General features: G+C 49.4%; 2 protein-coding genes across 2 annotated transcripts in view; one reads left to right on the forward strand and one right to left on the reverse strand.

The window, feature by feature from the left end:
* The window catches only part of LOC134945422 (uncharacterized), a 230607-nt gene extending 218340 nt beyond the window's left edge, over positions 1–12267 (reverse strand). Inside the window, exon 1 of the mRNA XM_063934686.1 lies at positions 12037–12267. The gene's annotated coding sequence lies outside the window, so the exon portion shown is untranslated. The remainder of the gene's footprint in view (positions 1–12036) is intronic.
* The window catches only part of NTN3 (netrin 3), a 130310-nt gene that overhangs the window by 75570 nt on the left and 27609 nt on the right, over positions 1–27131 (forward strand). The gene's annotated exons all lie outside the window — the stretch shown is intronic.

Below are 27131 nucleotides of genomic sequence, written 5' to 3' on the forward strand. Positions count from 1 at the left end.
CCGCGGGACACCGCAGCCCATATGTGGACAGCGCGACAGTTCCCAAAAAATGGGACTGTCTTGCTAAAATTTGGGTAGTTGGGAGGCCTGACTAAGCCTTGGAGAGAGATAAAGTGGACAGAAATAAAGTACAAGCCAGTCAGCTCCTAACTGCCATGTTACAGGGGGGTGTTTGAAAAATGACAGGAGCTGGTTGGTTGGTACTCTATCTCCGTCCACTTTATCTCTCTCCAAGTCTGAATACATAGACCCATGAGGCCCTGCCACACACTAACCACCAAACTGAGGTCCTGTGACACACAAACCACCTTATTGAGGTCTTGTCATGCACTGACCACCAGATAAAAGCTCTGTTACACACTAACCACCAAACTGAAGCCCTGTCACATACTAAGGCTCTGACCACACATAGCAGCCAAGCGGGTCCCGTTCAGCTTGGCCGGGAGGAAGGGGGAATCCTGTTCTGCGGGATGCTGCAGAACAGGATCCGCTCAGTGACACATGGGATTTAATTATACACTGTGCGGCACAGCCGCACTGTGTGAACACATACATTGAAATGTATGTGTTCACAATTAAATCCCGTCGTCCTGCCGCCCGGTGGAGGCGGGACTGCCGCACATGTGTGAGTGCCTGCATAGGTCCCCATGTGCAGTCTCCTTGCGGCCAAGCGGGTCCCGCTGAATGGGACCCACTTGGCCACTATGTGTGGCCCAAGCCTAACCACCATATTGAGGTCCTGTCCTGCACCGACCACCAGACTGAGGCCCTGTCACACACTAACCACCAGACTGAGGTCCTGTCACAGGTTCTGTCACACACTAACCACCAAACTGAAGCCCTGTCACACACTAAGGCTCTGGCCACACATAGCGGCCAAGCGGGTCCCACTGAACGGGACCCGCTTGTTCGGGAGGGAGTGTGGTTAGTGTGCACATGGATCCTGTTCTGCGGGATGCTGCAGAACAGATCCGCTCAGTGACACACAGGATTTAATTAAACATTGTGCGGCACAGCCGCACTGTGTGAACACATACATTGAAATGTATGTGTTCACAATTAAATCCCGTCGTCCTGCCGTTCGGTGGAGGCGAGACTGCCACACATGTGTAGGCGCCTGCACTCTCCTTGCGGCTAAGCAGGTCCCGCTGAATGGGACCCACTTGGCCCCTATGTGTGGCCCAAGCCTAACCACCACATTGAGGTCCTGTCCTGCACCGACCACCAGACTGAGGCCCTGTCACACACTAACCACCAGACTGAGGTCCTGTCACAGGTTCTGTCACACACTAACCACCAGATTGAGGCCCTGTCACATACTAACCACCAGACTGAAGCCCTGTCATACACTAACCACCATACTGAGGTCCTGTCCTGCACAGACCACCAGGTTGTTGCCCTGTCATACACTAACCACCAGGCTGAGGCTTGCTTTTCATACAAGCTACCAGTGAGGAATGTATTTTAAAGACAGGAATGAGGTTGGGATAAATGGGAAAACTGCTCAGCGGGATTAAGGATCCACAAGTTCCTGGTGGCAGCCACGAGCCTTGATCCGAGCTACGGATACACCATTCTGCTGAAAAATTGGGACTATAACTACTGTATATAGCCCTAATAGGCCCCTAGTCTGACGAGAGCCAGATATAAAATGAATCGCCACCCCCATACATCCCAACATGACCCTCTCCAGGAGGTACAGAATGCTCTGCTTCTGGACTTTGCTCTTAATGTATGATTGCCAGCACCTGTGCTGAAACACCTTTCTTATCCATTAACCTGTTCAAAACAAGTGAAAGCAATCCTAAATTAAGAGGAACGCCCAGGAGCAGAACATTGTGTCCCTCCTGAAGAGGGTCATGTTGGGAGGTATGCACCCCTGAAACATAATTATGGAGGCTCCTCTTTGTCCAGTGGAAGCCAGGTGAATAATATAATGGGGAGTGGTTTCTTCCCAGCATCACCTGGCTCAGTGTGGGACCAGGACCATGAGAATTGACTACAAAATTTAGTTTCAGTCAATAAATCTCTATTCCTGTCCACACTTGGAGTATTGTGGGACTGTGGAAAAATCCAATCCATCAACACACACTAAAGCTTATGGTAAAATCCCAAATCAAATATTGTGGCTACATATCCCGCAGAATGTGATAAATACTGTATGTAGCATACGCTGGCTCATATTATTAATGACCAAAAGCTGCCCTGCTGACCTCTGGCAGAGAGAGTGGAACAGTGCTGACAGCAACAGAAAATAGTCAATATTGGAGATTCTTTTCTAAGATTAAATATATACAACATGTGAGGTGTGAACAGATATAATTGTGAAAGTCTATGAAAGAGATTACCTTTTATCAGAGCTGTTTATTGACCAAATGAAGTCAGTGACTTGGGAAGGAATGTATTTCTGAGTAATATATCAGCATTTGATGAGCAGATAATAAATGGCTTCTATGTATGCAATCACTTTCAGCGCCCCCCGCTATGTGCCTGCGGTATTCCTAGAAGATGCTTATCTCTGTGAGTCACCCACCTCTGTTACCTCCACATAATTGTCCAGTGCCGCTGCCGCTGTGCGATGCTATTGTATTTGTGCGGGCGGGTGGGGGGGGGGGGGGGGGGGGGCGGACTGACATGCGGGGCGGACTAGCCCTGTGCTGGGTGTCCCCCCGCATGTCAGGGAAGATGATCGTAGCTGTGCTAAATTTAGCACAGCTACGCTCAACTCGGAATGACCCCCACCGTCCAAATCTATACTGCAACTCTGGGCCTAATTCAGATCTGACCGTAGCAGCAAATTTGTTAGCTAATGGGCAAAACCATGTGCACTGCAGGAAGGGGGGAGAGGTACAGATGTAACATGTGCAGAGAGAGTTAGATTTGGGTGGGGTGTGTTCAAACTGAAATCTAAATTGCAGTTTCAAAATAAAGCAGCCAGTATTTACCCTGCACAGAAACAATATAACGCACCCAAATCTAACTCTCTTTGCACGTCTGCCCCACCTGCAGTGCACATGGTTTTGCCCTTTATCTAACAAATTTGCTGCTGCAATCAGGTCTGAATTACCCCCTCTGTACTAGCAAAATTGGTACATTGGTACGCATGTATGCAGATGAATAAACATTGGCTGTTTGCATGATATCGGAATGGTATCAGGCCCACAATGTCATTTGATTTCATTTTAAGGGAGGAGTTTGATAGATATTTTTACTGACTATTTGGGGTTTTTTAGGCTCTTAACAAGATGAGTAAGTGTCATGTCACCCGGAGGTGGGGTGAGAGTTTACTGGGTCCAGATATTGTGCATCAGCAGATGAAGTGTGATACCCCTTTTAGATCACGCAAATAACCCGGTATCGACCTGGTATTTTGCAGGGTCGATGTGGGTCGCTGTGCGGTCTGAAAGGGACACTCCTGAATTCCAACCCGGGAATAAAAAAGGGTTATTCCCGGGTCAGGTGCAGTGTGAATGGGTTACCCGCGTCGATGCGATCCATTCACAGCATAGGGAGAGACGGCGCAGAGATGATCTTATCTTCCAGCGCCGCCTCCACACCCGTTGCCTCTGCACTCCCCGTCCCCGATGGCAACCCGACCCGGCATACTGCCAGGTCAGGAAGCCAGTTCTCAGGGTCCAATGCCATTTCCAATTCCCGGATGCGACCCGGCATTTGCCATCTGAAAGCGGTATTGAAGAAAAATAGGGATTTTTTTTGCTTACCATAAAACCTCTTTCTCTGATTCCATCTGGGGGACGCTGCGTCTGTACTGATGGGTTAGAGTGTGTGGGAGAGAGCTTTGGCACAGAACCTATCAAAACAAACTCCTCCCCCCTCTAACCCCTCCCATTTCCAGCCTGACTAGCCTAACACTTCAGTTATTGTTTAGCAAAGGCGGAAGAGGCAGACAGAATACAACCAATAAAGCAGAAAAAATACGGGAGGGATCGCAGCGTCCCCCAGATGGAATCAGAGAAAGAGATTTTACGGTAAGCAACAAAAATCCCAATTTCTCTGTCATCCATCTGGGGGACGCTGCATTTGTACTGATAGGATTTCCCAAAGCCAGCTTAATAGAGGAGGGAGAACCAGACGGCAGAGCTGTCCGTAAAATATGATGCCCAACAGAGGCAGTCTCCAAACCAAAAGTATGAAAACGGTAAAACCTGGTGAAGGTATGCACGGAAGACCAAGTTGCCGCTCTACAGAGCTGCTCAACAGAAACACCACCGCGAACAGCCCTAGTTGAATGAGCCCTCAACGAGTCAGGAACAGGCAATGCCAAAGAAACATAGGCCTGCCGACTAGCAGAAGTAACCCAACGTGCCACTGTGTTTTTAGAAGCCGGCCAGCCACATTTGGGTGCATCAATCAAAACCAACAAGGTATCTGTATGACGAATAGACTCTGTACGGGACAAATAAATGCGTAAGGCTCGAACCACATCCAACAATGCCAAATGACAATCCTGTCCAGAAGACTCTGGAACAAACGCCGGAAGCACTATGTCCTGATTTATATGGAAGGCTGACACAACCTTTGTTAAAATGGAAGGCTTCATACGGTCTGCAAGAAAGCGCTGCTAACTCAGAAACACGCCTGGCCGAAGCAATGGCCAAAAGAAAAACCACCTTCAGAATAAAGAAACGTAATTCAACAACTTCTAATGGCTCAAACGGAGGCTTCTGAAGAGCCCGAAGAACCAGATTTAAATCCAAAGGTGGAACCAGAGGAACAAACGGAGGTTGAATTCTGAGGACACCCCGAAGGAACGTCTGAACCTCCGGAATGAGAGCCAGTCATTTTTGGAAAAGAACCGGCAGTCACGAAACTTGATCCTTAAGTGAGGACAAAAGAAGCCCTTTAGTTAAACCCTCCTGAAGGAAGGACAACAGACGAGGTAAACGAAGAAGGTGTGGTGACAATCCACGCCTTTCACACCAAGCAATGTAAATACGCCTTACTCTATGATAAATACGAGAGGTGACCAGTTTTCTAGCCTGAAGCATAGTCTTTACCACTGGTCGAGATAACCCTTTAGCTCTTAAAATGCTGGATTCAAGAACCATGCCGTCAAAGCCAGACTATTTAAATCGTGGTGGCGACAAGGACCTTGTAGAAGTAGGTCGGGTCGCAAAGGTAGATGGAACGTTTCGCTGGCCTCCATGCTGCGCAGAAGAGAGTACCACGGACGACGAGGCCAGTCAATGCATTCGGGAGACCTTCTCTCTGAATGTGTTGAAGCAATTGCGGTATCAGGGGAAATGGCGGGAACACATATCCCAGTTGAAAATGCCACGGAGCTGTCAATGCATCGATCAGCGTTGCCTGAGGATCCTGGGTTCGAGAGCCGTATCGGGGTAGTTTTCGGTTAAGACGAGACGCCATGAGGTTTATGTCGGGTGTTCCCCATAGAGACACGAGGGTCAGAAAGACTTCTTGGTGCAGTTTCCATTCTCCCGGACGTATCGTGTGACGGCTTAAGAAATCTGCTCCCCAGTTGTCGACGCCTGGAATGTGACTGGCGGAGATGATCGGAATCCACCGTTCCGTCCACTGGAGAATATGTGCAACCTCCTTCATTGCTCTCCAGCTGCGAGTCCCGCCTTGTTTGTTTATGTAAGCCACCGCCGTGGCGTTGTCTGATTGAATGCGTACCGAATGACCCTGAACACTGGTTTGTACCTGAATCAGAGCATAACGAATTGCTCTCAACTCCAAAATGTTGATTGGTAACCTCGATTCCTGACCATTCCAGAGTCCCTGGAAGTGTTGAGATTGAACCACTGCCCCCCCAACCAGTTAGGCTGGCGTCCGTGGTGATCATCATCCAAGACCAAACAGTGAACGGGGCCCCCTTGGTTAAATTTGGACTGTGAAGCCACCAATGAAGAGACTGCCAAGTCTGAGCCGACAGCCGGCACAATTGCAAGTACAGATGTGGACCTGTTTGATTCCAAGAGCCCAAAATCTGAGACTGAAGGGCCCGAGCATGAAACCTGGCATACCCTTGGTAATTGTAACAGGGAGCGGACTCTCGATTGGAGATCCTGAAGTTTGTCCTGAGGTAGAAAAACCGTCTGACTTCTCGTGTTGAAGAGGAGACCTAGAAAAATCATCTCCTGGGAGGGAATAAAGGAAGATTTACGGAAATTCACAACCCATCCGAAAGATTGTAGAGTGTCCGTGGTGAGTCGTAGGTGTTGTTCAAGAAGTTCTTGTGACGGAGCCTTTAGCAACAAATCATCCAGGTAAGGAGTAATGAACTAAAAACTATCAGAAAGGAACTGTGCCTGCACTCTCCAGGCACAAAACTTAAACTGAGGTGTTATGAACCCTACACACTGATAGATCCCCAGCTGAGCTGCCCGACGGCGGATACGGCCGACAAGCGACCCGACGGCGGGGGGGGGGGGGGGGCAGTGACCGGGGGGGAGTGAAGTTTCTTCACTCCCCCCGTCACCCGGCTCCATAGCTGTGCAGGCAAATATGGACGATCTTGTCCATATTGGCCTGCATGCACAAGCGACGGGGCACCAGCGTTGACGAGCGCGGGGCCGCGCATCGTTCATCGCTGTTGCCTCCACACTGAAAGATATGAACGGTATTTTGTTCATTAATGAACGAGATTGTTCATATCTTTCACTCATATCGCCCAGTGTGTAGGGCCCATTAGGCTAGTCAGGCTGGAGATGGGAGGGGTTAGAGGGGGGAGGAGTTTGTTTTGATGCCAAAGCTCCCTCCCACACACTCTAATCCATCAGTACAGACGCAGCGTCCCCCAGATGGATGACAGAGAAATACATATCCTAGTTATGCATAATACTTATAGGAAGTAGACCAATATCGGTACAGTTAGTTTTAGGTTTCCGACTAGAAATGGTTTATGGGGACTACAGTATAGGGAAATTGGTATGGTTTCTGTTGAGGGTTACTAGGTCAGCCAATAAAAGGGCCACTAAACACTACACTTAGATTTTTTTTTAATCAGAGTGACACAACCAGACATACTTTACTGCTCGACAACGACATGTGCAGACTTTGGACCTTATTCAGCTTTTATCGCAATGCAACGAAAACGCAGATCAGCAGGTTATTAGGATGGGTCTTGGCCGTTTTCGGGGGGGGAGAAGGGCATTTATAAATGCGAACGCAATGCAGGGCGGCCCCCTTCACATGCTGGGAGGCCATGTCCTGTGCTGGGCGGTGCTTATCTGGTGAGTGCTAGCAGCGGCAGTTTTGCTTTTTTAGCAAAACTGCTACTGAAGCTGAATAAGGTCCTTTGTACAGTGATTTATCCAGAATACTTCTCAGACAATTAATCTCCCATCACTGCTGGCAGCCATCTTTAGGCTCACTTTGGCAACCTGACTTGTGTAAGCAAATCATCACCATTGTTCCTTCTGCAGACCTTACTTAGAGCTATAAACCCTAAATCCAGCAAAAATAGGTGTAATCGTTGGTCATCTCCCTATTTTACAAGCGCCCCCCCCCCCCATTGCCTGTAATAGCTTTTGCTGGTTATGGCCTTACCTGCCCCGAAGCCTGTCATGCAAAGAAGTAATCTGTGGCGGGTGCCTACAGGAGGGCACCCGGTACTCATACTGCATGGCCTGATTTCTGCACCACCTCGCAGCCACCGCTCCTGAGCCCCATGGCCGGATATCCTGGGGTGCTGGCTGTGGTCAGGGAAAGCCGTAGAGACACCTCCAACATGGGGAAGGGAGAGGCTGATCCCACTTACAGAACCACCTCTTTGCTGGCAAGGACTCCCATTATAATAGTGTTACCACTGAGAGGGAAATGGGGGGATCACTGAGAGGCAGAGAGGAATGTGGGAGGCTCACTAAGAGTCAGAGGGCAATGTGGGAGGGTCATTAAGAGTCAGAGGGGAATGTGGGAGGGTCATTAAGAGTCAGAGGGGAATGTGCCTATTTTGTCAGTCCCGGACACCACAATTTCTGATGGCCGTCCTGCTCCTACTGTTCAACTAGATTTCTCTTGTTACAAGAAACTGGACCTTTATAAAGAATATAATATGATTGTTACCTATAGCCACCATATCAATACTACGCTTTCCATTCCACTTGTACTTGTGCACAGGTAGGAAGTTCTCCGCTGGAGGGTTTTGCAGCCAGTTGTAAACAGGTATTGACTGTACCTGGTGTAGGAGCAGTGCTTATCATCAGTACCAGATTAAGGTCCATATGGGCCTGGAGCTGAAATATATGAAGGGCCTATTTTATGCCACGGCAGGGGATGTGAAAACACCATGGGTGTGTGACTAGTAATGTTAGGGGTGTGGTTGATGTTGTGAGGGTGTGGTCTGCACAGGAGGTGAAAAACCTCAGTCTCCCTCACTTCTTCAATTATATCAACAGTGTAATGTGACAATCTAAAAATGACCAAAGGAAAACATCTCTTGTTAACGTGACTGTAATATAGAAAATGGTGCGCTTAGTGATGACATAAATATGAAACCTCTCAACGAAAGAGGTTACAGGTCGCTCAGCGATGTCATGAATGTGAAATCTTTCTATATGTAAAAAAAAAAGTTTACTTTTGTAACAAGTAGTTATACTGAGAAGGAATGGTGGGGTTGGATGGAGGGTGTCGACTGGACAGGACAGAACAGGGAAAACTGAGGTGACCCAGCATATAGTGAGATAGATAGATAGATAGATAGATAGATAGATAGATAGATAGATAGATAGATAGATAGATAGATAGATAGATAGATAGATTCAAACCCAAATTGCTAATATCCAATACATAGCTACAGTATAATGTATTAGGGGCTCCTGACTGGGGAATGACATAAGACACACGGAGACGCACCATCTTATGGACATGTTATAGGAATGTCACTGCAGTTGTAGCGAAATCAGAGGATTAATCGCTAACATTGGAGGCAGTAGGTCTGTCAGAGATCTGCACATAGCATGGGGCAGGTGCAGGTTTTGGCGTTTGTGTTGTAAGATCAGCATAAAGTCGCACACACTACAGCGGCAAAAGATGCACACACAGATGTGCCTGAGTTTGACTCAGAATCAGGCCCAATTTTTGGGTTATTATATATGTTTTAATGGGGTTGGTATCAGGATCCCGATGGTTGGCATGCTGGCTGTCAAAATACCGACAATGGCATCCCGATGTTGAAAATACCGACATGAACTATTTAACTAAGCTAACCCCCCTAACCCTAACCCACCTTTCCTGTACCCTAAACCTAAACACCCCACCACCACCGCAGCCTAACCCTAACCATCCCTGGGGGTGCCTAACCCTAGCGCCCCTTCCCGCAGCCTGACCCTAACCTCAAATTCCCCCCCCCCCCCCGCAGACTAAACCTAACTACCCACCTCCCCCCGCTGCTTATCTCTGGTGGTCTCTGTAATCATTGTTCGGGATTCCGACGCCGGGTAGTGATCAATGTCGGGATCCCGGCTCCAGCACTCTGAGTAATGTTGGGATTCTGGCGTCTGTATTTCGAATGCCGGGATTCCGACCACAGGGATCCTGACCACATCCCGTTTTAATGGTGCTAAAATGTATAATGCAAAATGAGAGGACTATCTGTATATTATATTCTGGTGCTACACACACAAACTATTTTTTGGGGGACAGGGGAGCGGGCTTTGGTTTTTATTGAAGTGGACTGGCAATACACAAATAAGGGCCCACAAACAGTATATAAAACACTAAACACTACAGGCAGCACACTCGGTTTGCTCCCTCCCCCAATCAGTGTTTACTATACACAAATGTTTTCTTTATCCATCCCTTACATGTACTGTGGGGTGCTAAGATCTCAGCAGCCATACGCTGGCAGTGGCTAGATATGGGGTGATAGAGATTGGCCGCAGTCACAGGCACGCAGTGATTGGCTGTACATAGAGCGCATCTCCTGAGACCCTCGTTTTATAAAAGCGAGTTCTTGATCCTAATTTCTGTGTAAAATACATGCTTATATAAATACATATATATATGAATTGTTATTTAAAGCAAGATGCACTCCTCCTGCAGTCTCATCAGTAAGGGTGCTACCTGTAATGTCACCGCATCAAACGGTGAACACATGCAGACGGTTTTCCACTAACAGGGCACCGATACATAAACGATATAACCACTTTTCAATTTTATATCACCTTGAGAAATCGCCGAACAGTTATGGGAAAACAGTGGACTTCATATTTATACCACTGAGCTAGTCATCATTCTTAAGACACATTGGCACCGCCAGAAAAATACAAATAAAAATACTGGCCCCTACAGGTAAAATAAAACACACTGGACCCCAAAGGGGCGGGAAAAAAATGAATGGCCTCAGTAGGAAAAACACATTGGCTCCACACTCCCACCCCTCGCGGCCTGCGCTGTATCACACTCACACACTCACGCCCCCAGCGCTGTATCACACTCACACACTCCCTGCCCCCTGCACTCTATTACAATCACACATTCCCGCCCCCCACGCTGTATCACACTCACACACTCCCGCCCCTACACTCTATTACACTCATAGAAACATAGAATTTGACGGCAGATAAGAACCACTTGGCCCATCTAGTCTGCCCCTTAAACTCCTGCCCCTGCACTCTATTACACTCATACACTCCCGGACCCGCCCCTGCACTCTATTACACTCACACCCCCCACGCTGTATCACATTCCCACCCCCGCACTCTAATACACCCACACTCTCCCACCCCTGCACTCTATTACACTCACACTCCAGCCCCCCATGCTGTATCACACTCCCAGCCCCGCACTCTACTACACTCACACACTCCCACCCCCTGCACTCTATTACACTCACACACTCCCGCCCCGCGCTGTATCACACTCGCACACTCCCTGCCCCCCGCACTCTATTACACTCATACTCCCGCCCCTGCACTCTATTACACTCACACACTCCCGCACCTTGCACTCTATTACACTCACACTCTCCCGCCCCCTGTGCTGTATAACACTCACACATTCCCTGCCACCTGCACTCTATTACACTCACACACTCCCGCCCCCAGCGCGGTATCATACACCCACACTCTCTGCCCCCCCACTCTATTACACTCACTCACTCCCGCCCCTGCACTCTATAACACTCACACACTCCCGCGCCCCGCGCTGTATCACTCACACACTCTCTGCCTCCTGCACTCTATTACACTCACTTACTCCTGCCCCCGCACTCTATTACAGTCACACATTCCCGTCCCCCGCACTCTATTATACTCACATACTCCTGCCCCCGCACTCTATTAGTCACACGCTCCTGTCCCCTGCACTCTATTATACTCACATACTCCTGCCCCCGCACTCTATTACACTCACACACTCCCGCCCCTGCACTCTATTACACTCACACACTCCCGCGCCCCGCGCTGTATCACTCACACACTCTCTGCCTCCTGCACTCTATTACACTCACTTACTCCTGCTCCTGCACTATATTAGTCACACATTCCCGTCCCCCGCACTCTATTATACTCACATACTCCTGCACTCTATTAGTCACACGCTCCTGTCCCCTGCACTCTATTATACTCACATACTCCTGCCCCCGCACTCTATTACACTCACACACTCCCGCCCCCTGCGCTGTATCACTCACACACTCCCACCCCTGCACTCTATTACACTCACACACTCCTGCCCCCCGTGCTGTATCACACTCACACACTCCTTGTCCCCGCAATCTATTACACTCACACTCACTCTCTCACCCTTGCGCTATATTACGCTCACACACTCCCGCTCCCCGCACTCTATTACAGTCACTCACTCCCGCCCCCCGCGCTGTATCACACTCACACACTCCCTGCTCCCGCACTTTAAAACACTCACACACTCTTACCCTTGCGCTATATTACACTCACACACTCCCTGCACCTGCACTCTCTCACCCTTGCTATATTAAATCCTACTACCTGCAGAACCTCGCATACAAGACACACACACATATAGAAGTTCACATGGAAATCACATTCACAGAAGCTCACACACACACAATTCCCCCCCACTCACTCTTACCTTACACACTACAGCAGAGTTTACTCTCACTGGCTGCCCTGCATGTGCATCAGCTTCAACTCTCCCTCTCACAGCACAGCAGCAGCCATGTGAGCAGCAGGCAGCCTGAGACAGTCCCGTGTAGCCCCGCCCCCTGGACTCCGTGTAGCCACGCCCCCTGTCGAGTTTCCAGATCCTCTGCCGAAGTGTGGCTGTGTACTGCTGGCGTTTTGAGCCGTTCGGCCAGCAGTAGCAGACGGTCCAACTACTACTACTATCAATAATACATCTACGCGCAGGTGGGAGCGGTGCTTCAGACTGTCACTTGCAAGCTGCTGTAGCAGCTACACTCTATTACACTCATAGAAACATAGAATTTGACGGCAGCAGCACAGCAGATGCTGTGGGCCTATTGTGATGGGGGGGCCTGGAGCTGCAGCTCCATCCGCCCCATTGTTAATCTGTGACATATATTTAATTTATTCAATACCAGTCAGGACAAGCCCCACCCCCACATGTGCTAACTTCTTCATGTTAATTGTTAATTGTTGGCTTTGCTACATCATGTATGTCCCTGCAGACAGCCTTATTTATTATTACCAGTCATTTATATAGCGCACACATATTCCGCAGCGCTTTACAGAGAATATTTGGCCATTCACATCAGTCCCTGCCCCAGTGGAGCTTACAATCTATTTTTCCCTACCACATGTACATGCACACACATTCATGCTAGGGTTAATTTTGTTGGGGTCCAATTAACCTACCAGTATATTTTTGGATTGTGGGAGGAAACTGGAGTACCCGGAGGAAACCCACGCAAGCACAGGGAGAATATACAAACTCCACACAGTTTGGGCCATGGTGGGAATCGAACCCATGACCTCAGTGTTGTGAGGCAGTAATGCTTCCCATACACCGTCTGTGCTGTACTGGTCTGAAGCTTTAAGTAAAGTGCTAGCACCTGTGCTGTAGTCAAGCACTAAGAAATCCTTTTCATATCACTACTAAAGGGGGTGTATCAAACCTTCTAAAGAAGAAGTTGCCAATAGCAACCAATCATTTTATAGAATGAAGAGCGCGTGCGAATAGCGCAAGCGAGCGTAAAATTCTAGGCTGTTAGGATTGCATGGGCTTTACACAATGTGTAGGTTACTGAACAGTTAATAGGCTTGGGGGGTTGGTCTTAATTACAATAGTGGGAGAGTAGGGAGGAGCTAGCAGACATTTTGAGTCAGACAGGATCTGCATCCTGCCTCTTTCTCTCAGGATTTTTCCACAGAAGGAAGTGTGCTCCTGTGAGTAGCTCTTTGATTCTTTTTTGTATTTCCAAAATCCTCTTTCTCCACTCTGCTTTATTCTTTCACTAATTCCTATCTATTCTATAGCCTCTTTATTCTCCCTTCTTTCTCTTATTCCCTCACTATCCCCTTTTTCATTCTCCTCCTAATGGCCGCTCGCCCACGCAGGCGGGCGCACCCCCCTGCTCGCTACCTAGTCGCCGGGTCTGGTGCGGCTTCAGCGGTATCTTCCGCGCTGGGCCACCGCCAGTCCCTCAGCCCTGCCCTGCTGCCGCGGGCGCACCCGCGGGTGCTTCCTCATGCGGTCTGGGGGCTACTTCCGCCGGAGGTCCCGCAACGCGCTCGCGTGGGCTCCGGCGGATCGCGGCTACACACGGCGCTTCTCCCACCCCAGCCCCCTCAGCCGCGCAGGGTGCGCGGGACGGGCCGGTGGCGGGAGCGTGAGGGCAGACACAGGGGGACATTACCCCTGGGGGTGCTGCGGCAGCCTCCAGGGGTAGGGGCACACGCAACACCACCCGGACACGGGCCGCAGGTGGGGGGCAAGGCGGGTCTACTGGGGAGAATAATTTGTCAGCCTCCAGGGGCTCGTCTCCCCCTAATACTGTTCAACCCATTCCTGCAGATAGGCCCCCACGGGATCGTGTGGTGCATTCAGGGGCAGCGGCACGTGCGCTCTTCTCGCCACGCGGCCCCCAGGCACGGCGTGCCGAGAGGCGTGGTGCTGCTGTGCCCAGCCTGGGGGAGACCGCAGTGTTCTATGCTCGCCCTGAATTAGGTGCCCCCCGTCCGGTCGGCAGCCCCCTCGCGGTTGTTGGCCGGTCCCAGGCGGGCACTGGGCGCAGGACAAGATGCACAGCTTCAGGTACTGCGCGTCCGGCTGGTGGAGCGGGGCCTTTGGCCGCCGGCGCACCTGCGGCGAGCAGCGTGGTCCTCCCTATTGCTCCTGCGACAGTGGCCGCTCCTGCAGACGGGGACACGGCGGCTGTTTCTGCACTGCTGGTCTCAGGTATAGGGATTTTGTCTCCCCTGTTGACCGCACGGTCATCTGCAAGTGGTTCAGCGGGCCAGTTCGGTGACTTGCGGTCTGCACTCACCCCACTGGTCTCTCAGCTGACGTCGTTATGCGCCGCTCCCCCTTCTGCGGCAGGTCAGCAGCCGCTTGTTCCCACTGGGTCCGGTGCACAGGCGCCTGCACTTAACCACTTGCCAGGCTCTTCGCTGGCACTTTCTGTTCCCTCTCCTGTTGCAGATCCGGTGGACATGCCGGAGAGTGATTCCAGCGACAGCGACCAGTCTTCTGCATCGGCTGCCACGAGACGGGCCTCCCAGGACTAATGGTAATGGCGTTTTGGGTCCGCAGGGTGCCGGGGCCGAGACTGCCAAGGGCAAAGACCAGGCGAAGGTTGTCAAGGGTAAACGCCATAGGCACGGGCGTTCCCACAAGCGCAGTAAGCGATCGCGCCGCCGTAGGCATGGTAGCAGTAGCAGCAGTCCGGAAGAGGGCAGCCCCAGCGACGTCGTGCGTTGCCCATACACCAAGGTTATGCGGGGTCTCCGCCCACGGATACGGGATCATATCAATAGCACCGCAAGGCTTTGGTGGCGGCCAAGAAAAAGAGTGGGATAGGTGAGGACGCATATAGGTCCTATGTTAACTGGCTCAAGGGGTTCTACACATTCGCAGCCTGTTACCTGGAGACTCGCCCGGAAGAGGCCATGAACATTGTGCGCTACCTGCACATGATTCATGGTCTATTCCTTTCTAACAGGCCTCTCGCCTGGCTTCGGTACGACACGGAGTTCAGGCGTAAACAACACGGTCTGCATCTCCTGGCTTTCGGTGTCAAGGATGTTGAAGTATGGCTTGAGGTTACGGAGGGCTCCCTCAAGCTTCCGGAAGCCTCTACGGCCCAGCCCGTTAGCACGTCCGCTAGGGGTTCCTTTCGGGCCACCGCGGGACGAGGGTCCAAAGGTCGTTGTTTTGCCTGTAACAACAGCAATTGCGGATCTGGGTCCAAATGTCGTTTCCGGCACAGCTGCCTGCGCTGCGGAGCTTCCCACCCGGCTAAGGAATGTCCCAAGCCTGCCGGTGCGGGTCCGGGTGGCAGATCTCCCGGCGTTACTAGTGCTAAGTAAAGCCCCCTCCCCTGTCCGGCTGGACGCCATGCGCAAATGGCTTACTTGGTACCCACTTCGCCCTCAGGCCCAATTTTTGCTGGAAGGTTTTACCGAGGGATTTCGCCTCCCCATTAGCGGCGAGGTCCCTTACTCAGCTCCTCGGAACTTGCGCTCGGCCAGAGAGCTTCCCCTCGTTCTGCAAGGTAAAGTGGCCAAGGAAGTGCAGCTGGGACGCATGGCCGGCCCCTTCGCTGCACCCCCTTTTCCCAATTTGGTTTTATCCCCAGTTGGAGTGGTCCCTAAGAAAACTCCTGGCAAATTTAGGCTAATCCAGCACCTGTCTTACCCTCATGGCGCGTCTGTTAACGATGCGATCCCCGAGGCGCTATCTTCGGTTACGTATCAATTGTTTGATGACGCTTTGAAATTAGTCAGAGCGGCGGGCCCCCATGCGTTATTGGGTAAAGTTGATGTGGAATCTGCATTTCGTCTTTTGCCATTGCACCCTGATTCGTTTCGTTTCATGGGCTTTAGGCTGGACGACAGTTTTTACATCGACAAATGCCTACCCATGGGTTGCTCAGTCTCCTGTGCTTTTTTGAGGCTTTTAGTTCATTTCTCCATTGGTGCGTTTGCGCTGGGACGGGGGAACCGGGAGTCGCACATTATCTGGACGATTTCCTGTGCATCGGGCCTTGCGGCTCGGACAGGTGTGCTCGGCTGCTCTTCTCCTTGAAAGCACTTTTTTCCGAGTTCGGGGTACCAATCACTCCGGATAAATGTGAGGGTCCTTGCACCCGCCTCTCGTATCTAGGCATCGAACTGGATACTGAGGCGGGATGCTGCCGATTGCCCTTAGACAAAGTTGCCAAGTTGCGTGTGTGTATTGAGAGGGCATTGGCAGGTGGCAAGGTTACCTTGCGTCAATGCCAATCCCTTCTCGGTCTTTTCAATTTTGCATGCAGGGTCATTCCCATGGGTAGAATCTTTTGTCGCAAATTGGAACGGGCGTCAGCTGGCGCTCGTAGGCCGCATCACTTCATTAGATTGTTATCCGAGATTTGCAGGTACCTGCAAGTTTGGGATGCCTTTCTGCATGAGTTTAATGGCGTAGCCATTTGGCTGTCTGAGGCGGTCCACAGCCCAGGCATCCAGTTGTTCACCGACGCGTCGGGTTCCTGGGGATACGGTGCGTACCTCGATGGTGCATGGTCCGCTGCCCCTTGGCCGGACTACTGGTTCCGGCAGGGCTTAACCCGCAACCTTTTGTTGCTGGAACTGTTTCCCATTATCGTTGCATTGGAGCTGTGGGCGGAGCGGATCAAAGACCAGCACGTGGTCTTTTGGTGTGACAATCTGGGCGTGGTTCAGGCGATCAATGGGCAGCGATCTTCCTCGCTTCCAGTTCTTCGCTTGTTGGCCCGCCTGGTCTTGCTCTGTTTGCGTCTGAATGTTAACTTCGTTGCGCGGCACGTCCCAGGGGTTGACAACAGCATTGCCGATGCTCTCTCTAGACAACAGTGGGCTCGGTTTCGTGCGTTGGCCCCTGCTGCAGCGCTTACAGGTGACGTATGCCCTTCTCATTGCTGGCAGGTTATATGGCTGGGATAACTGCTTTGGCCAGCCAGTCGGTGGCTTCAGCCACGCTAGTGAAATATCGGGCGGTGTTCTATCGATGGGAGGCATTCATTGCGCACAGGCGAAACGAAGGTAAGCCTTCCTTTCGACTACTGTTGGCTTTTGTCTGGCGTATGTACGAAGCTGGGATGTCGCGCGCTGTTGTCAGCCATATGCTGGCAGGTATCTCCTTTTCTCTATCGTCCTAGTGGATGCTGGGGTTCCTGAAAGGACCATGGGGAATAGCGGCTCCGCAGGAGACAGGGCACAAAAAGTAAAGCTTTAGGATCAGGTGGTGTGCACTGGCTCCTCCCCCTATGACCCTCCTCCAAGCCTCAGTTAGATTTTTGTGCCCGGCCGAGAAGGGTGCAATCTAGGTGGCTCTCCTAAAGAGCTGCTTAGAAAAGTTTAGCTTAGGTTTTTTATTTTACAGTGAGTCCTGCTGGCAACAGGATCACTGCAACGAGGGACTTAGGGGAGAAGAAGTGAACTCACCTGCGTGCAGGATGGATTGGCTTCTTTGGCTACTGGACATTAGCTCCAGAGGGACGATCACAGGTACAGCCTGGATGGTCACCGGAGCCTCGCCGCCGGCCCCCTTGTAGATGCTGAAAAGAGAAGAAGGTCCAGAATCGGCGGCAGAAGACTCCTCAGTCTTCTTAAGGTAGCGCACAGCACTGCAGCTGTGCGCCATTGCTCTCAGCACACTTCACACGGCAGTCACTGAGGGTGCAGGGCGCTGGGAGGGGGGCGCCCTGGGAGGCAATGTAAACCTATTTTTTGGCAAAAAATACCTCACATATAGCCTCCGGGGGCTATATGGAGATATTTAACCCCTGCCAGAATCCGTTGAAGAGCGGGAGACGAGCCCGCCGAAAAAGGGGCGGGGCCTATCTCCTCAGCACACAGCGCCATTTTCCCTCACAGAAAGGCTGGAGGGAAGGCTCCCAGGCTCTCCCCTGCACTGCACTACAGAAACAGGGTTAAAACAGAGAGGGGGGGCACTAATTTGGCGTTAGAAATATATAAAAAGATGCTATAAGGGAAAACACTTATATAAGGTTGTCCCTATATAATTATAGCGTTTTTTGGTGTGTGCTGGCAAACTCTCCCTCTGTCTCTCCAAAGGGCTAGTGGGTCCTGTCCTCTATCAGAGCATTCCCTGTGTGTGTGCTGTGTGTCGGTACGTGTGTGTCGACATGTATGAGGACGATGTTGGTGAGGAGGCGGAGCAATTGCCTGTAATGGTGATGTCACTCTCTAGGGAGTCGACACCGGAATGGATGGCTTATTTAGGGAATTACGTGATAATGTCAACACGCTGCAAGGTCGGTTGACGACATGAGACGGCCGACAAACAATTAGTACCGGTCCAGACGTCTCAAAAACACCGTCAGGGGTTTTAAAACGCCCGTTTACCTTAGTCGGTCGACACAGACACGGACACTGAATCCAGTGTCGACGGTGAATAAACAAACGTATTCCTTATTAGGGCCACACGTTAAGGGCAATGAAGGAGGTGTTACATATTTCTGATACTACAAGTACCACAAAAGAGGGTATTATGTGGGATGTGAAAAAACTACCTGTAGTTTTTCCTGAATCAGATAAATTAAATGAAGTGTGTGATGATGCGTGGGTTCCCCCCGATAGAAAATTATTGGCGGTATACCCTTTCCCGCCAGAAGTTAGGGCGCGTTGGGAAACACCCCTTAGGGTGGATAAGGCGCTCACACGCTTATCAAAACAAGTGGCGGTACCGTCTATAGATAGGGCCGTCCTCAAGGAGCCAGCTGACAGGAGGCTGGAAAATATCATATAAAAGTATATACACACATACTGGTGTTATACTGCGACCAGCGATCGCCTCAGCCTGGATGTGCAGAGCTGGGGTGGCTTGGTCGGATTCCCTGACTAAAAATATTGATACCCTTGACAGGGACAGTATTTTATTGACTATAGAGCATTTAAAGGATGCATTTCTATATATGCGAGATGCACAGAGGGATATTTGCACTCTGGCATCAAGAGTAAGTGCGATGTCCATATCTGCCAGAAGATGTTTATGGACACGACAGTGGTCAGGTGATGCAGATTCCAAACGGCACATGGAAGTATTGCCGTATAAAGGGGAGGAGTTATTTGGGGTCGGTCCATCGGACCTGGTGGCCACGGCAACAGCTGGAAAATCCACCTTTTTTACCCCAAGTCACATCTCAGCAGAAAAAGACACCGTCTTTTCAGCCTCAGTCCTTTCGTCCCTATAAGAGTCATATTTGCCCAGGGATAGAGGAAAGGGAAGAAGACTGCAGCAGGCAGCCCATTCCCAGGAACAGAAGCCTTCCACCGCTTCTGCCAAGCTCTCAGCATGACGCTGGGACCGTACAGGACCCCTGGATCCTACAAGTAGTATCCCAGGGGTACAGATTGGAATGTCGAAACGTTTCCCCCTCGCAGGCTCCTGAAGTCTGCTTTACCAAGGTATCCCTCCGACAAGGAGGCAGTATGGGAAAAAATTCACAAGCTGTATTCCCAGCAGGTGATAATCAAATTACCCCTCCTACAACAAGGAAAGGGGTATTATTCCACACTATATTGTGGTACTGAAGCCAGAAGGCTAGGTGAGACCTATTCTAAATCTAAAAAAATTTGAACACTTACAAAGGTTCAAATCAAGATGGAGTCACTCAGAGCAGTGATAACGAACCAGGAAGAAGGGGACTATATAGTGTCCCGGGACATCAGGGATGCTTACCTCCATGTCCCAAATTTGCCCTTCTCACTAAGGGTACCTCAGGTTCGTGGTATAGAACTGTCACTGTCAGTTTCAGACGCTGCCGTTTGGATTGTCCACGGCACCCCGGGTCTTTACCAAGGTAATGGCCGAAATGATGATTCTTCTTCGAAGAAAAGGCGTCTTAATTACCCCTTACTTGGACGATCTCCTGATAAGGGCAAAGTCCAGGGAACAGTTGGAGGTCGGAGTAGCACTATCTCGGATACTGCTACAACAGCACGGATGGATTCTAAATATTCCAAAATCGCAGCTGATCCTGACGACACGTCTGCTGTGCCTAGGGATGATTCTGGACACAGTCCAGAAAAAGGTGTTTCTCCCGGAAGAGAAAGCCAGGGAGTTATCCGAGCTAGTCAAGAACCTCCTAAAACCAGGAAAAGTGTCAGTGCATCATTGCACAAGGGTCCTGGTAAAAATGGTGGCTTCCTACGAAGCAATTCCATTCGGCAGATTTCACGCAAGAACTTTTCAGTGGGATCTGCTGGACAAATGGTCCGGATCGCATCTTCAGATGCATCAGCGGATAACCCTATAACCAAGGACAAGGGTGTCTCTCCTGTGGTGGTTACAGAGTGCTCATCTTCTAGAGGGCCGCAGATTCGGCATTCAGGATTGGATGCTGGTGACCACGGAGGCCAGCCCGAGAGGCTGGGGAGCAGTCACACAAGGAAAAAATTTCCAGGGAGTGTGATCAAGTCTGGAGACTTTTCTCCACATAAATATACTGGAGCTAAGGGTAAATTTATAATGCTCTAAGCTTAGCAAGACCTCTGCTTCAAGGTCAGCCGGTATTGATCCAGTGGGAAAAACATCACGGCAGTCGCCCACGTAAACAGACAGGGCGGCACAAGAAGCAGGAGGGCAATGGCAAAAACTGCAAGGATTTTTCGCTGGGCGGAAAATCATGTGATAGCACTGTCAGCAGTGTTTCACTCCGGGAGTGGAAACTGGGAAGCAGACTTCCTCAGCAGGCACGACCTCCACCCGGGAGAGTGGAAACTTCATCGGGAAGTTTTTCCACATGATTGTGAACCGTTGGGAAATACCAAAGGTGGACATGATGGCGTCCCGTCTGAACAAAAAACGGGACAGGTATTGCGCCAGGTCAAGAGACCCTCAGGCAATAGCTGTGGACGTTCTGGTAACACCGTGGGTGTACCAGTCGGTGTATGTGTTCCCTCCTCTGCTTCTCATACCTAAGGTACTGAGAATTATAAGACGTAGAGGAGTAAGAACTATACTCATGGCTCCGGATTGGCCAAGAAGGACTTGGTACCCAGAACTTCAAGAGATGCTCACAGAGGACTTATGGCCTCTGCCGCTAAGAAGGGACTTGCTTCAGCAAGTACCATGTCTGTTCCAAGACTTACCGCAGCTGCGTTTGACGGCATGGCGGTGGAACGCCGGATCCTAAGGGAAAAAGGCATTCCGGAAGAGGTCATTCCTACCCTGGTCAAAGCCAGGAAGGAGGTGACCGCACAACATTATCACCACATGTGGCGAAAATATGTTGCGTGGTGTGAGGCCAGGAAGGCCCCACGAAGAAATTTCAACTCGGTCGATTCCTGCATTTCCTGCAAACAGGAGTGTCTATGGGCCTCAAATTGGGGCCCATTAAGGTTCAAATTTCGGCCCTGTCGATTTTCTTCCAGAAAGAATTGGCTTCAGTTCCTGAAGTCCAGAAGTTTGTCAAGGGAGTATTGCATATACAACCCCCTTTTGTGCCTCCAGTGGCACTGTGGGATCTCAACGTAGTTCTGGGATTCCTCAAATCACATTGGTTTAAAACCAGTCAAATCTGTGGATTTGAAGCATCTCACATGAAAAGTGACCATGCTCTTGGCCCTGGCCTGGGCCAGGCGAGTGTCAAATTGGTGGGTTTTTTCTCAAAAAAGCCCATATCTGTTTGTCCATTCGGACAGGGCAGAGCTGCGGACTCGTCCCCAGTTCTCTCCCTAAGGTGGTGTCAGTGTTTCACCTGAACCAGCTTATTGTGGTGCCTTGCGCCTACTAGGGACTTGGAGGACTCCAAGTTGCTGGATGTTGTCAGGGCCCTGAAAGTATAGGTTCCAGGACGGCTGGAGTCAGGAAAACTGACTTGCTGTTATCCTGTATGCACCCAACAAACTGGGTGCTCTTGCTTCTAAGCAGACTATTGCTAGTTGGATGTGTAATACAATTCAGCTTGCACATTCTGTGGCAGGCCTGCCACAGCCAAAATATGTAAATGCCCATTCCACAAGGAAGGTGGGCTCATCTTGGGCGGCTGCCCGAGGGGTCTCGGCTTTACAACTTTGCCGAGCGGCTATTTAGTCAGGGGCAAACACGTTTGTAAAATCCTACAAATTTGATACCCTGGCTAAGGAGGACCTGGAGTTCTCTCATTCGGTGCTGCAGAGTCATCCGCACTCTCCCGCCCGTTTGGGAGCTTTGGTATAATCCCCATGGTCCTTTCAGGAACCCCAGCATCCACTAGGACGATAGAGAAAATAAGAATTTACTTACCGATAATTCTATTTCTCGGAGTCCGTAGTGGATGCTGGGCGCCCATCCCAAGTGCGGATTATCTGCATTACTTGTACATAGTTACAAAAATCGGGTTATTATTGTTGTGAGCCATCTTTTCAGAGGCTCCGCTGTTATCATACTGTTAACTGGGTTCAGATCACAGGTTGTACAGTGTGATTGGTGTGGCTGGTATGAGTCTTACCCGGGATTCAAAATCCTTCCTTATTGTGTACGCTCGTCCGGGCACAGTATCCTAACTGAGGCTTGGAGGAGGGTCATAGGGGGAGGAGCCAGTGCACACCACCTGATCCTAAAGCTTTACTTTTTGTGCCCTGTCTCCTGCGGAGCCGCTATTCCCCATGGTCCTTTCAGGAACCCCAGCATCCACTACGGACTCCGAGAAATAGAATTATCGGTAAGTAAATTCTTATTTTTTCTGCGCTTACAGGGTAGCCATGATTTCACTAAAAGCTTTTTGGTGAGACGCTGTTTGCAGGGCTGGGCTCGTGGCACTCCTGTGTCTGTGGACAACAGGCGTCCTATATCGGTTGCGCTGCTGGGTCGCCTGATGAAGGTTTTACCATCCGTTTGCGATTCTCGGTATGAGGTGTTGCTTTTCCGGCTTGCCTTTGCGATGGCTTTTTACGGAGCCTTTCGGATCGGCGAGTTGGTGGCCCCCTCCAGGTCCGCGGCCCCTCCTTTGCGTGAGTCCCATGTGTTGCTGGCGGATGCGTTACTGTGCAAATTGAGCCGTTCTAAGACGGATCAGTTGGGGCATGGGCATTGGATTACCTTGCCTGCCTGCCCTAACATTAGCTTCTGCCCCATAACCTTGGCACGCGTGTATGGTGACTCCCGGCCACGTTGTGGCGGAGCGTGGCTTGTCCACCTCGATGGGTCACCTTTGACGTTGTACCAATTCCGGTGGGTATTTAAGCAATGCATCCTTGCGTTGGGATTGTCGCCATCACTGTATGGTACACATTCCTTTCGTATTGGTGCTGCGACAACAGCCGCTTCATTGGGTTTTTCTGAGACTGAGGTTAATGCGCTTGGTCGATGGAAATCCAATGCCTACAAGCGCTATGTCCGGTGATTCCATTGTCCAGTTTACGGCAGGCCTTCTTCTGGTTTGCCTCAAATTTTTCTTTATAGCTTAGTTTTAGTTAGTTTGTTGTTAGTCAGGGTATGGTGGCGGCACCGGCTCCTTACAGGCCGGTGTGTGGCGGGAAAGAACAGCAGTTACAGTGGCTATTGCGCCGCTGTTTGTGGGTGCGCTCTTTGCCCAATACATCGTATACTCTGGCCCTCCTTACCGGGGGTCATTGGGGCTCGGCTGTCTGGCCGGCTCTATTATGGTGTATTGGGGAGAGAGTTGGAAACTCAGCACTTATTGGCGTAAGCCAATGAGATAAAGAAGTCATGTCGTGGACATGCGTAGCAGCAATAAGTCGTAATATCACTGTTGGTCTGGTCGTTCTTTCTTATTGCCACCATACTTAGCTTAAATATATCATAATAAATAACGGTTGACCGATTTTAATGGCATTTCAGTTGTCTGTGTCGTTATTTCTCTGTGTCATTTATTTCTAGATAAGCTAAGTTAGTTCACATTTATTTGTAAAGTTATTGTGTAATGATGTCATGTGGTCCGACATCAGATGATAGAAAGTTTATGTATCAGGTACATGATTGCTGATAGCTCATTGGTTGCTAAGAGCAAGTTCTACAATTGACCTCTTAAGAAGGTTTGGTACACCTAATTTCACTAATCTCCCTAAAGAGTTATGTCCTCTTTATTTCAGTGATGAAATGATGAGTTCCTTGAATACAATTGTGCACCCCAAGTCATTGCACCTCCATCCTCTACATTTATTCTCTATGTGCTTTTCCTGCAGCCTCCTCACACGTTCCTTTTTCCACCGTTAAAATTGAAAAAGAAAAAAAAATCCTGGAAAGAATTTCCCTCTCCCCCTTAATTTCCCCTGTCTCATAACAAGGTGGCAATTAGTTTCTCCTAATGAGCCCTAACGCGCCCCCTCCCCCTATCCTCCTTTTCTTTTGCCAGTTAGCTATTGGCTAAATGACTCTACCAGCTGTGAGTTTCCCCATTTGGGTTAAATTCCTCCCATTTTTCACACGGAAAATACAGCTCTGTCTCCTAAACAGCTGCAGCTGAGGTAGTCGCTGGGAGGGGGTGTGCAGACAGCTGTTTAAAGGGTCTCCTCCTGTATAATACCTTTTCTTTCATACTGCGCTTCTTGTGGTGCATTCATTTTGTCTTGAACCACAGAGATTAAACCATTTTTTACACCATTAGGGATTCAACAGTGTATTATTAAACCCAAATTGAGCTGCTGTGTCAAAGGAAGGCAGATAGTATTATTCAGGCATAGATAATGCCAATTCTTGATATCAGGTGAGGGTTTAATGATGTTCCTGCTTGAGCACTGGTGACTTAAGTTATGTAGAGGGTGTCCGTGAATGTTGGTATCAGGGCCGAATTAAGGCCCACATGGGTTTGGAGCTGAAAATGAGAATGTGAGAACTGGAGGAGCTGTGAACAGAGCAGTGTTGACGTGTGGACCCCCTATACTATCGTCATGGTGATGGGCCTATATTTTTATGTAGAGGCTTAGGGCTTAAGTCCCATCCCATCCCATTGCTAATATGGCCCTTGTTGTTGTAGAAAGCTTCTTACAAACCCTGAACATTGCTCTAAATCAGTGGTTCTCAACCTCAACCCTCAGGTTTTCCCGGTCATGCTGAGGATTTCTGTGTGTGGAAGTAGGTAGGAAATTATACCCTGCTTAAACCCGGGTTATTGCTGGCTTAACATGGGTGCAGTTTGGTGTGAAAGGGACCCCCCTGGTCCAGTGACCCAGGAATCCAACTCGTGTTGCTTGGAGGGTTGGTCTCAGGTTACGGGGCATTGTGAATGGGTAACCTGGGTCGCCTGACCTGGATCCCGTTCAAACTCTGTGGAGAGCCAGTTTACCGGCACTTGGAGATGATGTCATCTCCAAGCGCAGGCAGAGAAGAAGACCCAACAATATCCCAGGTCCAGCCTTCGGTGTGAACGGATTTCAAGCCAATGTGACACAGCTTGAAACTCATGTTCATTGACACAGGCTGGACACAGGAATTTGGTGTGAAAGGGGCGTTACGGACCACGGAAAATAGATTAACTCACCTGTGCATTTAAGAAATCCACAAAACATGACCTGTTGTTTGTACTTGACTGGAGTTGAGAACCCCTGCTATAGAATGTAAGCTTGAGAACAGGGCCCCTCTTACCTCTTTGTCTGTTATTACCCAGACTCATTTTATTTCTGTTCTATTACTGCTTTGGTCCCAATTGTAAAGCGTAATAGAATATGCTGGCTCTATATAAATCAATGTTAGTAAAAAATTGCAGACTTGTACAATATCCACATTGATTGCCACACGAGGTAATACGAGAGTTGATTATTTTTCTATGGTTTTATGGAAAGGTTCTCAATAAATCCCAAAAACTAAAACAAATAAATGGAAATCCCGTATGTCCCATCTCATATATTGGCAAATATTCTTAGCTAAATATTCAAATACTTACATTTTACATGTTCAAATACGCAAAGAATCAGGTGCTGTTTTTAAACGCACGGCAGCTAATTGGTTTACAATATAGTAAGATGCATTTGTACATTTCAGACACATTTCCAGCCTTATATTAAAAGCACTGGACACTATCTATAACCATATATCTACCACTGCTATGCTACTTAGCTGTATGTATGTATACAGTATGTGGGTACTGTGATAAACTAAATCTTGATCGGACATGTCCTGTCTCTATAAGGTATTTTAGCACAGATTGTCTTTACTTTTCACACTCACTGCAATCAGTACCATGGACAGGACATTGGACAAGATCACTTATGGTACACGTGTGTTTGTTAATTCTTTCCTGTGTTTACAACACATCCTTCATTCTGTTTCCCCACAGTCTCATTCATTTGTTGCTAAAACAGATTGGTAGTGTATATGGCGCCCAATCAGTGAAACTCTCTTCTCTGCCACTACGTAAATCGAGTGCAAATATTTAGGGAATTATCTGTGGCTGTAGGAGAGTAGCCTGCTCAAGATTCCACGGTGAGAGAAGTATCAAACCATCTAAAGGCTATTAACCAAACTGCACCAACATACATCTATTCACTCATCTCAAAATATTTCCCTATCCAACCTCTCTGCTCTGCACAAGATCTGCGTCTCTTATCCACACGCATTACTTGCTCCTACTCAAAATTACAGGATTTTATCTGAGCTGCACTCACTCTGTGGAATGCCCTCCCACGCACAATAAGACTCACCTCTAGTCTCCAAACCTTCAAACGTTCCCTGAAAACTCACCTCTTCAGACAAGCTTATCAAATTCTGAACCCACCCACATCACCTTCAATGCTTCCCTTTCTAATTACATCCCCTCTGTACAGTACACATATAACCTCACATATTTTATCTTTCTTCACTTTCACACCCTCCTGACCCTTGGCCAACATTGCTGGGTGGCCATATCATACAGCCCATTAAAAACCTTTGCAATCTGGTGGACCATTATGCAATAAGTAGCACCTATTCTTGTATATCAATGCCTGTTTAGCTTGCAAGCAGGGCCTTCCTACCTCTATGTCTGTCTGTTTTTACCCAGTTTTGTTCTATTACTGTTGTTCCAATTGTAAAGTGCAACAGAATATGCTGCGATATAAAAGAAACTGTTAATAAATAAATAA

This window comes from Pseudophryne corroboree, chromosome 7, assembly GCF_028390025.1.
Source record: "Pseudophryne corroboree isolate aPseCor3 chromosome 7, aPseCor3.hap2, whole genome shotgun sequence".
NCBI lineage: Eukaryota > Metazoa > Chordata > Amphibia > Anura > Myobatrachidae > Pseudophryne > Pseudophryne corroboree.